Below are 15,358 nucleotides of genomic sequence, written 5' to 3'. Positions count from 1 at the left end.
TGTTAAAGGAGTAAGTATTCTGTTAATAGTGCACGAGTACATGTCTTGGATGCTTCCGAGTTACTGGAGTTCTAGTGTGTGATATATTTCATCAAATGTTGTATCTAACAAGTGTTATATAATGCCAAGCGCCTAAGTTCATAATTCATTGCCTGGAAACAACGTTTACAGTTGTCTCTCACTCAGGCTTAGAGACTCTTCAATTGTGAAGAGGATCAAGATATTTTCAAGAAGAGCAGTTATTGATACAACTTTTATCGCCATAGCAATCCTCCTCATGGAAAAGAACATCATGCGAAGCATTCTAATTTCAATGAAAAGGTTATTGACTTATTTCCTTCATAAAGCTACAACTATTGACTTCGTATACTAGAATCGTTCATAGCGTATTTGTGTCTGTCATGTACAGGTTACACTGATGTTATTTTGGCTCAGTCTGTTGATTTTGTGGCACTACTGTATGCGTTTCTAATGGTATTTGTAATATTGGTATTATGTATGGACGATTTTCAATTCAAATGTAAAGCTTCAGATGTATTTGTTAAGAGTCACCATCTCCACTGTGTGCTCAGTGATTTTCATTATGAGTGTCAGTTAATTAAACACAGGATAGATAGCAAATAAAATTGAGTGTAGCGATCAATCTGGAATGGCAAGGAAATATGAAGTATTAAATTAATAAAGTGAGTGAAAAATTCCCCTACTTAAGTTTTCCACAAGTACATAATGATTCGTGCATAGGCTGATAAGCGGTAGTAGTCCGGAGCTTTCGTGTATAACGTAGTGCAGCCCGCATCTCGTGGTCGTGCGGTAGCGTTCTCGCTTCCCACGCCCGGGTTCCCAGGTTCGATTCCCGGCGGGGTCAGGGATTTTCTCTGCCTCGTGATGGCTGGGTGTTGTGTGCTGTCCTTAGGTTAGTTAGGTTTAAGTAGTTCTAAGTTCTAGGGGACTCATGACCAAAGATGTTAAGTCCCATAGTGCTCAGAGCCATAACGTAGTGCACGAGACGGGAATCATATCCGACCAAGAGCTCATCATTTCATCTCTCATTTTAAGCTATTCAATCACTGATAGCAAAATTATTTTATGTATCTGAAGAGCGTGACAACAGACACTGAATACTTCTTTTGTTGGTATGTTCCGGCTTTCCTTACAAGATGGAAATGCCGTGTGGCTTGGGCCTCCCGTCTGGTAGACCGGTCGCCTGGTGCAAGTTCAAATGGTTCAAATGGCTCTGAGCACTATGGGACTTAACATCTATGGTCATCAGTCCCCTAGAACTTAGAACTACTTAAACCAAACTAACCTAAGGACAGCACACAACACCCAGCCATCACGAGGCAGAGGAAATCCCTGACCCCGCCGGGAATCAAACCCGGGAACCCGGGCGTGGGAAGCGAGAACGCTACCGCACGACCACGAGCTGCGGACCTGGTCTTTCGAGATGACGCCACTTCGGTGACTTGCGTGTCGATGAGGATGAAATGATGATGATAAGTACAACACAAAACCCAATCGCTGAGCGGAGAAAATCTCCGACCCAGTCGGGAATCGAACCCGGGCCGCTAGGTATGACATTCCGTCGCGCTGACCACTCAGCTACTGCGGTCGGACACTTTAGAAGATGGTTTTCCACATACACAAGCGTACAAGTAACTGCACTCTGCGGGCAAAGCTTCCAATCAACGAAAAATTAAGTTCATTATGGCTGTCCACAGTCAGGTGTTGTAAATGTTACGTACAGAATGGCCTCTAGAACTTGTTTGTGTGGTGGTTTTCTCAGTGCAGCGCAATCTAGCAAGGAAATGACAACTGTTATGCAGTCGATTACATCAGCCTTTCTTTGACCTTTGTTTTTTTGTCCGCAGAATTACCCAGCTGCGAATATTCTAGAGTCTTCGTTAGAGGTTTGCTCTCGCAGGAGAAGCAGTTTTCATCGAGCATATTGGCATCTACAAGTCTTTAACACTGCTTGTTCATTACTCGTGTGAACTATGGTTGTAGTTTGACATGTTGCTTAATAGCAGCAACCAGTGTATACTAGGTAATTTAAAGCTTATTTACCGCGAGAGTAGGTGAAGTCATCAGATAACTGTAATCGCACTCCGGGAGGAGCAGCGATCAAAGAGTGCTGTCCAGATTAATGTTTTTAGTGCTGGAAGAGTAAAGTGGGCATTAATGCCTTCAACAGGAAGTCCTGTGAATGAATGGAACATGCTTGTACCATTTAACATACGGCCATGCACAGTGTCGGTATCTTTTTCTCTTGCAGGTTCATTTATTTCAGAGCCTAGGACAGCACTTTTCCTAATATACAGAGTATGACCCATTAAAGTAAAATTTAGCTCTAGAACTCGGGAAAGTTTGAATGAACATTTTCTTTAGGAACGTGGCAGACATTTACACACAGAGTTTGCGACTCTGCTACCTAAACACGAATGTCTAGTATCCGTTCATATCTTCGGGTACAAAGCAGAGATACACTGTAGTGACAAAAGTAATGGGATACCTCCTAATATACCGGGTGATCAAAAAGTCAGTATAAATTTGAAAACTGAATAAATCACGGAATAATGTAGATAGAGAGGCACAAATTGACACACATGCTTGGAATGACATGGGGTTTTATTAGAACCAAAAGTTCAAAAAATGTGCGACAGATGACACTTTATCTGATCAGAATAGCAATAATTAGCATAACAAAGTAAGACAAACCAAAGATGATGTTCTTTACACGAAATGCTCAATATGTCCACCATCATTCCTCAACAATAGCTGTAGTCGAGGAATAATGTTGTGAACAGCACTGTAAAGCATGTCCGGAGTTATGGTGAGGCAATGGCGTCGGATGTTGTCTTTCGCCGGCCGCTGGTGGCCGAGCGGTTCTGGCGCTACAGTCTGGAACCGCGCGACCGCTACGGTCGCAGGTTCGAATCCTGCCTTGGGCATGGATGTGTGTGTTGTCCTTAGGTTAGTTAGGTTTAAGTAGTTCTAAGTTCTAGGGGACTTATGACCTCAGCAGTTGAGTCCCATAGTGCTCAGAGCCATTTGAACCATTTTTTTGTTGTCTTTCAGCATCCCTAGAGATGTCGGTCGATCACCATACACTGGCGACTTCAGGTAACCCCAAAGCCAATAATCGCCCGGACTGAAGTCTGGGGACTTGGGAGGCCAAGCATGACGAAAGTGGCGGCTGAGCACACGCTCATCACCAAACGACGCGCGCAAGAGATCTTTCACGCGTATAGCAGTATGGGGTGGAGCGCCATCCTGCATTTTGGTTCTAATAAAACCCCATGTCATTCCAAGCATGTGTGTCAATTTTTACCTCTCTATCTACATTATTCCGTGGTTTATTAAGTTTTCAAATTTATACTGACTTTTGATCACCCGGTATTGTCGGACCTCCTATTGCCCAGCGTTGTGTAGCAATTCGAGATGCTGTGGACTCAACAAGTCTTTCGAAGTCCCCTGCAGAAATGCTGAACCTCTACAGCCATACGTAACTGCGAAAGTGTTCCCAGTGCAGGATTTTGCGCACGAACTCACCTCTTGATTATATCCCATAAATGCTCCATAAGATTTATGTCGGGTGATCTGGGTGGCCAAACGATTTCCTCGAACTGTACGCAATGTTCTTCAAATCAATCGTGAACAGTTGTGGCCCGGTGACATGGTGCCTTATCATCGATATAAATTCCAACGTTGTTTGGGAACGAGAAGTCCATGAATGGCTGTAAATGGTCCAAGCAGCCGAACATAACCATTTCAAACCATTCATCGGTTCAGATGAGAGAACGCAGTCCATTCCATGTAAATACATCCCACACCATTACGGAACCACCACCAGTTTGCACAGTGACTTGTTGACAGCTCGGGTCCATAACTGTGTGGCGTCTGCGCCACACTCTAACCGTTCGATCAGCTCTTACCAACTGAAATCGGGGCTCAGCTGACCAGGCCACGGTTTCCCAGTCCTCTAGGATCCAATCGATATGGTCACGAGCTCAGGAGAGGGGCTGCAGGCGATGTCGCGTCGGTCGTCTGCTGCCATAGCCCATTAACGCCAAATTTCTCCTCACTGTCCTAACGGATACGTTCCTCGTACGTCCCACATTGATTTCTGCGGTTACTTCATGCAGTTTTGCTTGTCTCGTTGCACTGACAACTCTACGCAAACGCCGCTGCTCTCGGTCATTAAGTAAAGACCGTTGGCCACTGCGTTGTCCCTGGTAAGAGGCAACGCCTGAAATTTGGTGTTCTCGGCAGTCTCCTGACACTGTGGACCAAAGAGTATTGAATTCCCTAACGATTTTTGAAATGGAATGTCCTATGCGTCTAGCACCAATTACCATTCCGCATTCAAAATCTGTTATTTCCCGTCGTACCGGCCATAATCACGTTGGAAACCTTTGCACACGTATCACCTGAGTACAAATGGTAGCTTCGCCAATGCACTGCCCTTTTATACCTTGAGTACGTACTATCGACCTCCGTATGCATGCCTACCGCTATACCATCCACTTTTGTCACTTCGTTGTAGGTGCCACTTTCAATGTCGGAGAGACCTCAAACTTCATCTCTGCAAGTAAGTGGTAAGGCTGTGGCCTTGTAGTCGAGACAGGTGTCTGCCGGAGATTACCTAGCGATCGGCCCGTTCACTGCCGAAGAGATTATTATAAGTGGTGAGGACTTTTTTATTTGTATATCGTAATTCTTGTGCGTTCTAAACCGTAGGTTGTAAAATATTTACGCTGCTCAATTGAAATGTGTTGCACAGACTCCAGACTGAATTAGGGATGTTCGTTTATCAAACGTATTTGCAAAATAACAATGTTTAGAGCTTTAAAAATAATGTTTCACTATCGATACTTAAATCTTTGAAACATCGTAACAGTGGCGTTTCAGTCAGTGTGTCTTCTTTCGATGTTGACAAAAATACCAGGCTACTTTTTAACAAGATCAGTAATATTTACGTCGTTTAAACGAACATGCCTCATAACGACACCAGTACAACGTATTTGCAACTTACTAGATGTGGTCTTGGTGAGGTGTGTGGGGCGGGGGAGAGGGGGGGGGCAATATTTCCAAATGAACTGAGGTAGGAGCATTGGCTATTGTTGTAGTTAAGCGTGGACTCTCATGCGGGTGTCAAGTTGTGTGGGCATAACGGTGATACTGCATGGGAAATCACAGAAGCAAAATTTGATTTGTGGAGAGAACTGAACATTGTGAAGTAGTAGGCCTGCAAAAAAAGAATAATCTCCAAACTGGAGGAGAAATGGTCCAACCATCATAGCTCAGTTATTATTGTATCTGAAAGGCCGCGTCTAGATGTTAGACAAGATTCCTTATAAATGTGGAATCATACTATAAACGGTACTATCAATCCAAAGCAAGAAAAAAATTGCACTTACATATTTGAGCTGTATAGCCACATCGACAGCTTCTGAAAAACTGTTCTCGAAAGCAGGTTATGCTCTTTGTCAACATCGCAACAGACTGAAAGACGAATGTCTAACAAATATTATTTTTGTTGCCTGTAGACAAAAAGTTGTCGGATATGTAATGTTAATTGCTACTGAATTTATAGATTAGTAAATATATTAGCTGTATTGATATATTACTTTTACGCAATTCTATAAATCCCTCATTTAACATTGATGTTATAAACATCGGTGCTTTGTGGTCGATTGTTATCGGTCGTCCATGGTTGCCAATGTGGGCACATCTCGTCTCTGAACATGATCGCTTCTTTCTTCCTTCCTGGACTGTACATGATATGTTAGACTGGGTTATATCAACACATTATATTGCGAAAATTCGAAATTTGTGGTAAGATCTTATGGGACGAAACTACTTAGGTCATTGGTCCCTAAGCTTACTCACTAGTTAATCTAACTTAAACTAACTTACGCTAAGGACGACACACACATCCATGCCCGAGGGAGCACTCGAACCTCTAACGGGGAGAGCCGCGCGGACCGCAACAAGACGCCCAAGACCGCGCGGCTTATATTGCGATGACAGCGATGAATTACTCAGTGAAGCATTCCAAAGTTATATAAACGTTTCTTGAAAGACGGCTTGAATTCTGTGCCTACCCTCTCTTTCACTTTGTCACCTAATCGGGCTTTCACGATCCCGCCCAACCTAAGCGTCAAATTCTCCTTTCCTCGCTACTCTAGAAACTACATTGTAATATTGTATGAAGTGTAGATTCTGTTTTAATACTGCCTCCGAGTCTGTAAGCGGCGCATAACATGCACGATAAATATCGTTATTAATGGAAATTTATGTTAGACTACGACTCGAAACCGGATTTTACGCTTTTCGCTGGTCAAGACGACTGCTCACAAAAAATCGCTAAGTTCGGGTTAGAATCCCTATAGTGAAAACGATTTCATTCTTCACCACATATTCATTACATTAGAGTTCAGCATTTCTTTGTGTTACCTCACACATACCATTTTGTGTAACTGTATTTTCATTGACTTCATCTTCGTTACCTCTGTACATTTAATCTAAGTGAATTCAGTTTACTAGTTGTAAACATAGCCGTAACGAGGCTGTTTACAGTATGTGGTCATTCCCCTGCGAACAAAAACAGTGCTGCAGGCGGAGTTAAAAATAACCCGCGCTTAATGCATATTCGGCTCCTCGCCAGGCTTCGCTACGTTTGAAGACTGGCAGATATTTACACTGGCCACGTGACAAAACTTGGCTACAATACACTAATTAGTGACGTAGTGTCTTGGGACGTGTACAGTAAGTTACTTTTACCCTAATACTCGAAGAAAATTTGTTTCTTACGAACCTCTTCCGGGAAAAATTATACCTTCAGCGGACGTCATGGCTGTTACAAATAGGGTGACTGAGCTGGACTTGAACTGATCGTAGCCTTGTTTAAAGTATCCTGCATGCATTGCCCTGACGTGATTTTAAGAAATCAAGAAGAATCTAAATCAGAATAGTGTGAGAGGGGTTTGAAGCCCACTATCGTAGCGCGAATCGAGTGATACAACTACTGCATATTTTACGAACCCTGCACCGGCACGTAACTAGTGGCAAGTCAGCTACGTCACATTGATGAACTCTTCAGCGGAATCCGCAGGACTCCCGTATCTCTAAGCCTGTCAGCTGAACAGCTCTAAATTTCGGGTGACGAGCTACCTATGCAGGGAGTTCGAAACCTTCGCGGTCAAAATCATGACTGCAGAGAAGCCGAAATTGAGAATTTTGAGATTAAGCTTATCCATTATGGATTTTTTAGAACCCGTAACTGACTATTGAATCGTAAATAAACAAGAGTGCAACCAGAAACATTTTGCAATATTAGTTAGTTTGTAACTGTCAGTCATGGCGATACCTTACGGTTTTGTCTCTCTTCTTGTCACAGGGCCAGTACTATTATCACGCTATGGAAATAAAGATGTAACCTCCACCAGCGCCACCTGAAAATGAACTTGAAAAGTCTCTAAAAGCAGTCGATGGGAATCAACAAATATTTCAAAAATGATTGGTTGCAGGTTTCTGTATTTCCATTTATAATGAGCATTTTCAGATAAAGAGACGCTGGTCGGAAATGAATATTTCTGGCGGTACGATGTCTTTAGTGAGCTATGCGTATGAAGCACATCCGTATAGATGGTTTATACTTCATAACAATTAACAGCCTGCGACATCGACGCTTGTGGCAATGCCTTGGGAAACTATATGATGTAACAATGCATAGTTTACTATTGTCTACAGTTGATGAGTGGCTGTCCAAGCTGATGTATTACTGTTCACGGGAATTTGTAGTCCTGCTTTTAATATGTGGTGCTGCAGGATATACAGGGCTATTGCAAATGATTGAAGCGATTTCATAACTTCACTGTAGCTCCATTCATTGACATATGGTCACGACACACTACAGATACGTAGAAAAACTCATAAAGTTTTGTTCGGCTGAAGCCGCACTTCAGGTTTCTGCCGCCAGAGCGCTCGAGAGCGCAGTGAGACAAAATGGCGACTGGAGCCGAGAAAGCGTCTGTCGTGCTTGAAATTCACTCACATCAGTCAGTCATAACAGTGCAACGACACTTCAGGACGAAGTTCAACAAAGATCCACCAACTGCTAACTCCATTCGGCGATGGTATACGCAGTTTAAAGCTTCTGGATGCCTCTGTAAGGGGAAATCAACGGGTCGGCCTGCAGTGAGCGAAGAAACGGTTGAACGCGTGCGGGAAAGTTTCACGCGTAGCCCGAGGACATGCTGGAAAATTGGCTCATGCCACAACTGGAGACCGACAGCGCCGACTTCATCTTTCAACAGGATGGTGCTCCACCGCACTTCCATCATGATGTTCGGCATTTCTTAAACAGGAGATTGGAAAACCGATGGATCGGTCGTGGTGGAGATCATGATCAGCGATTCATGTCATGGCCTCCACGCTCTCCCGACTTAACCCCATGTGATTTCTTTCTGTGGGGTTATGTGAAAGATTCAGTGTTTAAACCTCCTCTACCAAGAAACGTGCAACAACTGCGAGCTCGCATCAACGATGCTTTCGAACTCATTGATGGGAACATGCTGCGCTGAGTGTGGGAGGAACTTGATTATCGGCTTGATGTCTGCCGAATCCCCAAATGGGCGCATATCGAACATTTGTGAATGCCTAAAAATACTTTTTGAGTTTTTGTATGTGTGTGCAAAGCATTGTGAAAATATCTCAAATAATAAAGTTATTGTAGAGCTGTAAAAACGCTTCAATCATTTGTAATAACCCTGTATTGCTAAGGTAACCGAAGGAATGCACAGAGAGTAGTTTTGCGACAGGCGTTATTGTAATTCGAAGAGATTTGTTATGTCGTGGGCATCAGTCGGAAGACTGGTTTGAAGCGGCTCTCCACGCTAGTCTGTCTTGCTCAACCCTGTGCGAAACTTTTATAACTTACATCCATTTGAATCTGTTTACTCTCTTCAAACACTGGTTCTCCCAACCCATTTTTACCCTCCCCCATTACAAATTAACTATTCCTTGACTCCTCTAGATGTGTCCTGACATCCGACTCTTTTTTTTGTCACGTTGTGCCATAAATTTCTTTTCGCTGCGAATCGATTCCGTGCTTCTTCGTTAGTTACCCGATCTACAGTATTCTTCTTTGCCACCACACTTCCAAAACTTCTCTTCCTTCTTCTTCTCTGTACTGTTTATCGTCCATATTTAACTTCCATAAGGCTGCACTCCACAAAAAAAATTTCAGGACAATCTTTTAACACTTAAATTTATATTCGATGTTAACATATTTCTCGTTTTCATGAAATGTTTCTTGCTGTTGCTAGACTACAGTATGTATCGTCTTTACTTCGTATGTTGTCGATTATTTGTTTCCCAGGTAGCAAAACTCGTCTGCAACTTTAAGCGTCTCACTTCGTAAACTAGTTCTCTCAGCGTCACCTGCCTTAATTCAAATACGCGCCAATCACATTTCTTGTTATTTTATGTGTGTTCATCTTATAGCTTTCTTTCAACATACTATTCATTTTGTTCAACTGATAAAGGAAATTAAATGCCATTGAAAGCAATTTCGAAAAAGTAGATCGTGAAGCTGCTGAGGGGCAGGTGAAGGCTCTGGACAAAGGATTGCTTGCACATAGAATTCGCAGAGATTGTGTTGCATCATGTGGCAAAACATCATCAACAAGGAGCCAACAACTTGACCGTGATATGCATTCCTCGAAGAATGCAGTGTGAGTAGCAATCACATGCCCCAACCAATATAATATGAGCAAACAGTGAGACCAAACGATTTTTAACCTGAATATCGGTACTGGCAACACATTATTCGGAGCACTACAGTGAACTGAAACTCAATGGCAGGTTATAACATTTTCTTGTATTCGACGGGATGTGGACACAGTGGGGCGTCAGGGGTGGTCACCAAGTGCAGGAGAAATCGAGCGATGTGGTACAGGGCTTAGGGCACCCATTTCGCATTCAAAACGGGTGGGATTTATGTCGTCAATATTTAGCTTTCCGTTGCTATCCTAAATAGAGCAAGGCAATAGCAACAGCAAAAGAACGATTTCCTTCTCAATCCGTCCTCATTCCCAGCTTAGGCTGTTTATCTAATTACCTCGTTATCAACTGGACGTCCAAACCTTATTCATCTCCAAGTGTAGGAGAATTCGTTAACTACAACTTAGTGATATGGAACTTATGGCTATCGCAAGCTGCAGCTAATCGCAAAAGTATTTTTGGCAGTGTGACAAAATGACATTGACGGCAGAAAAATCTGTCCAAACATCCAAAGGCTTGCACGGTCTACGCCAACTGGATTCGAGTTACCGATCAGCTGTAATAACTCAAGTATATCCAGCTGCGCAGGGTAGACAGCAAGCAGCTTTTATTATTATTATTACCCTTCTAGCGGGTACAAGAAAAAGTAGTTTCCTGTTATTTACTATACCCGCGGCTGGCAATTAACGGGTAACAAGGACTCTTGCTAAGTCTTTCAACCTTCGTGTTGTGTATAACGGTAATTCCGTAACTGACCAGTACAATGAAAAATGTGTTAGAAATGTGGTATAAATTGTGCTGCGACCACTATTGTAATAAAGTAATCGATAATCTTGACACTGACCAGCACACTGAGAAATGTATCAAGAATACAGTAGAAATGGTACTGCAACCACTGTTCTTGACGCGCTCCTTAAAAAGCAAAAACTGCATGTGCTTCAGTTCCTCAGCTTCAGTTTTTCCATATACGCTATGTTTCATAACGTGTTAGTGATAGTAACAATAATAATAGTAATAACACCAATAATACTAATTTTTTATTTTTGTTGCACTGATATGACGCTTAGAATAAAAACAAATTATTTGAGTAGTATCTCAAAGAAAAAACTGTCATGTTATTGTTAAAGTAAAAGCTACGAGAATGCTCAAGTTTAAGAACAGAGGTACGGACTTGGCGGTTAACTGATGCGAAAACAGAATTCCCTGATGACTGAATACTAATATTTCTTTGCATCAGATTATGCGAGGATCTTCTTTTTTTTTCTTTTTTTTTTAATTTTCAAGTTTCCTACGATGGCGATATTATTAGCGACCGAGCAGAAGTCCTGTTTTGGAAAGTCTGAGCAAAATAAGAAGTGGTAGAAATTTTAAAGAAAATATCTTGCATTTGGATGAAGAGATTTAGCAGAGCCATGTAAAACCCAAGTGAGCAGTGTTAGAGTGGACTTAGAATAGGGGTTTTTCAGATTATGAACCCAATGACTCACCGTTGCGCCCCCTCTTTGTCCTAAGGCATCTTGCGAAATGTAAACGCAAAACAACGTTTAAAGTCAAATAAATACGACAGAAACCATTGCCCTAGGTGAAGTTACTAGGTTACTACGCATGCAGTAGATGATAATGCGTATCGTTCGTGGAACGTATCTCATACAGAAGTCTTGGTTATCGTAGAACCACTTACAGTAGAAAGTAGTTAAAACGAATTCAAGTGCGAGGATATTTCCAGCAGCAAATTTATTAAAAACGACATTTGTAACTAATTTCTACCAACTGGAAAACGAACTTCCTTAAAAACGTGATACTCGCTAAGATTTTGAGTTCGCAAATGATTGTTGACTGGAAAAGTAAAGAAGTAATTTTAGAATGGTCGGTACTTCCACGAACTTCAAAGCACCAACATTAATCGAACTGGGGCCACGGAATCAATAGAACATACAATTCCATAACTAAAACCGGTAGAATGCAAGAGAACGAAATTACTTCTTGAATGTACCCAAGTTCTGTAAAGTATTGCGCTCGATGGCAACAAATAGAAGTCACAGATATAAAGGAACTACATGTAGCTTACGAGGAGGAATTCTGTAATAAATATGCAAAAATGTAATACTGAACAGTTACCGGTACACAAGACGGCGTTCGTGTAGGGTGGGGGAACCAGGTTGTAATACGCCAAGAGGCACAGTTAATGCTTCGCGTTAGATCAAACATTTTTCACGCAGGTATAACAGTTCAGTGGAGAAAAATGATCAACTGAACCCGAAGGAATGAGATATGTCAGTTACTGTATTACAAAATAAAGGCGCAGGTCTCTATTATTCGTCAATCGAGACTTTTTTGTAATAGGTTTCTTGCGATTTCTTGGAAAATTAAGTATCTGCACCTACATTCCGGAAGCCACCTTTCGGTGTGTGTTTTTCTGATACCACTGTCTCTTTCTTCCTTTCCTTATCCAGCCGCTAATAGGACGTGGAAAGAACGATTAATGATTGTTTGTAAACCTCAACAAATAAGGTACTTCTGGGTTAACAGTAGCGTCTTTATTGACGGAATCCACATATTCAAGAGCATTGGAATTCGAGTCCCCATCCGACTATCCTGATTTACTATGCCCGGGTGTTTCCAAAAACCTCTTCAAGCGAATGCTGAGTTCGTTCCGTCGAAAGGTTACAGCCGTTAACCGTTCCGTTAGCGTTGTTACAAGTCATTGCTCCGTCTCTAATGACGACACTGTTGCTGGGATGTTAAGCTTCCTTTCCTTCTTTCCGAATACCACTGACAGGGTTGTAAAATACTCTTTATGTTCTATGATCATACCGGCAGAATCTTCTGTTACGCTTGACTCGTAAATGGTGTACAGCACTTTCGGAACCTTCGTTGGGATTCAGTGCACGCAATGTTGGCAAAATATGAAATAGCGTACATGAATTTAATTAAAACAGTGTAGTGTTGTTCTCGGGTAGCGAACTGAATTGCAAATCTGGTTAGAGGTTATTTATTATTAATAATCTGACTTGCGTCACACGTCATTTGTGTTTTTTACGTATGCGTCAATAGTCACTGTAAATATTTTAAAGTAAGTCAGTCTGAACCTTATGCTGTGGTTTTTGTTTGGAAATAAACACTTTACGTCATTATTTACAAATTAGCTACTTTGTCCTCTCTTGGGCATTATCAAGCTGCATCACAATAAAAATTATTGTGCTTACGTTATGTCACATGCCACACATCAACCTGGGGAATAAGAGTTTCGCACAACCATAGTAGTTGCAGGCACTACTATCCCAGATGTGCGCACCCCGCGTAAAATGGAAAAATTGTGCAAATCTTACTCTGGTATTGTCACTGTGCATGACACATTAAAATACGTTCGCATAACCATTAAAGTAAAAAAATACATGGCGTGGTCTGTGTAAATACATATGTGGAAATTTTCACCAGTTTTGTGGAAAATGAAGGGGAAAAAGCTAAAGTAGAAAGAGCGTCCAAAAACGTCAATCTAGTTTCTGGTAATGGAGCTGTAACACCGACACACATAGGGCTGCAATAGAAAAAACTAAATACTGCGCTGAAGAAGGCACACAACAGCACTAAACTAGAAACTACATTAACGGACAACCTACGGGAAATGTCAGTTGTAAACAGTACGAAAGTGATTTATTTTTTGCGCACACGCATCTTCATCTTTCGTCATCGACAATGTACAAAAAAGCAATAAAATATTGCACAGCAAAATAAAACTGACGGAAGGCTCATTTGTTTACTGGCAAAAACTATCGTAGATATTATCCAGAATTCGACAAACATAGTTAGTAAATAAGTGTTACAGAACTAAGAAACAGAAATAAATACACTCATTGTTCAAATTATGTTGGCTGTCCAAGAAATCGGATTTAAATGAAATAAAAGAAATGAGTTAAGTTAGAGAACCGTAATAACCAAATAAATAAAATTCATAGAAGTGTTGGCTTACGCCATAGTTACTGATTTTGATAACGCACAAAATGTAAATAAAGTATTGCACGCGAAGATAGCAATCAAGAACACATGACAACAAAACTGAACTGTCTGACTCAAAGACAATTTGTTGAATGACAAAAACCACTGCAGATTTTTTCCAGATTTCGACAAACATTGTTAGAAAACAAGTGTTCCTGAACTTTGAACTAAAAATGGATTCACTCATTGTCCAGATTATGTTGGCTATTCGAGAAATCGAACCGAAATAAACTCAAAAAAAGTTACGCCAGAGAACAATGATACATTGTTGAGCTCAGAGAAGCGCTGACTTAGGTCGTGGTTATTTAAATTGTCCATTGTTTCACAATGGGCCCCGAGTTAACTTCAACGACATTTCTTTGTGAGAAAGCAATAGAGATCTTTCAGCGCGGCGAGGATGTCGACGGCGGAGGCGGCGGCGGCGGGAGCCGGCAGCACGTGGCGAGTGACAAGCTGGTACTCACTGTGGTAGTCGCTGTCGCCGTCGGGTTGGCTTTGCTGTGGCTGTGCGCGAACTGTGGCGCGCTGGCACACCGGCGCTCATATAGCGGCCGTGTCTCCCACCCCACCACCGTTACACAACCTGCCACCGCCTCAGCAGCCGTCGCCGCTGCGGCCGCTGCGCGCATCTCGCGCCCCGTAGCCGCCGCGCGTCCGTAGTCGCCAATCAATTGGCTTTCCGCCGGCAGACCTTGGGGGCGGCGGCCGCGTCGCTTCTCCCACACGTGAGTCCGCATCACTTATGCCTGTCGCTGGCGCCCGCGAACCACCACTGCTGCGTCGTGTTACGGTTCGATGCTCACACTGCGTCGTTGAGGAGACAGTGACGCGTAACAGACTTCCCCGATTTTCCGGGTATCGCTCAGTTGTCGTATTTATAGTAAGAGATCGTTATCCTTTCGGGGTGAGAAAATTACGGAAATATCTTTCAGCCCTTTCACCTAAAATACTCATACCAAATATTGCTTGACACCTTCCGGAAACCTCATACCAACAGTTTTTATTTCTCTCAAGGAAGTCACTGGCAAATTTCTTCCTCGAGTCCAATAACATGTAAATCGCTTAATCGAACGACATTCGAATGAGACGGAACAGCGGTAAAATCTGGAGAACTCACGAATGGAACATTTCATCATGTCTTGGACAAAAGTTTGCGATCTTACGTAAAAACAGAGCAGTTTCAGTGCATTATTGACTCTTCTGGTGAACAAAGTGCTCCCACCTTAAAATATGGGCTGTTTGTAGCTGCAGTGAGAAAACTGACAATTTCCTTATGGGGGGTAGGACGTCAAACGGGCCGACTTGCAGCAGGAGAGGCATCACAGGACATTTTAATTTCCAGTGTCTATACTTTTACAAATAAATTCATACAACTTTGTCAGCATCACCAGGAAGCATTCAGGATTCACACTCATTGCAGTGGAAGTTCGAAAACATAACGAAATAATTTTTTTTTACGTGTGAAATTTCATCATTTTTTCACTTACTAATGGCTGCTTTTGTTGCAGTAGGTACACTTTTCTTCATAAGCTACAGAGATTCTTCGATGAATTTTGCACAGCATACATACCATACC

The 15,358-nt window shown here is 42.2% G+C and overlaps 1 protein-coding gene across 1 annotated transcript in view; it reads right to left on the bottom strand.

Annotated features, from left to right (window-relative positions):
- LOC126249590 (facilitated trehalose transporter Tret1-like) overlaps positions 1 to 14,287 on the bottom strand; it is a 288,234-nt gene extending 273,947 nt beyond the window's left edge. The window contains exon 1 of the mRNA XM_049951254.1: positions 14,247 to 14,287. The gene's annotated coding sequence lies outside the window, so the exon portion shown is untranslated. The remainder of the gene's footprint in view (positions 1 to 14,246) is intronic.
- Positions 14,288 to 15,358: the final 1,071 nt, after the last annotated feature.

Source organism: Schistocerca nitens, chromosome 3 (genome assembly GCF_023898315.1).
Source record: "Schistocerca nitens isolate TAMUIC-IGC-003100 chromosome 3, iqSchNite1.1, whole genome shotgun sequence".
Taxonomy (NCBI): domain Eukaryota; kingdom Metazoa; phylum Arthropoda; class Insecta; order Orthoptera; family Acrididae; genus Schistocerca; species Schistocerca nitens.
The sequence above is the reverse complement of the archived record's forward strand: the minus strand, read 5'-3'. Positions and strand labels throughout refer to the sequence as shown.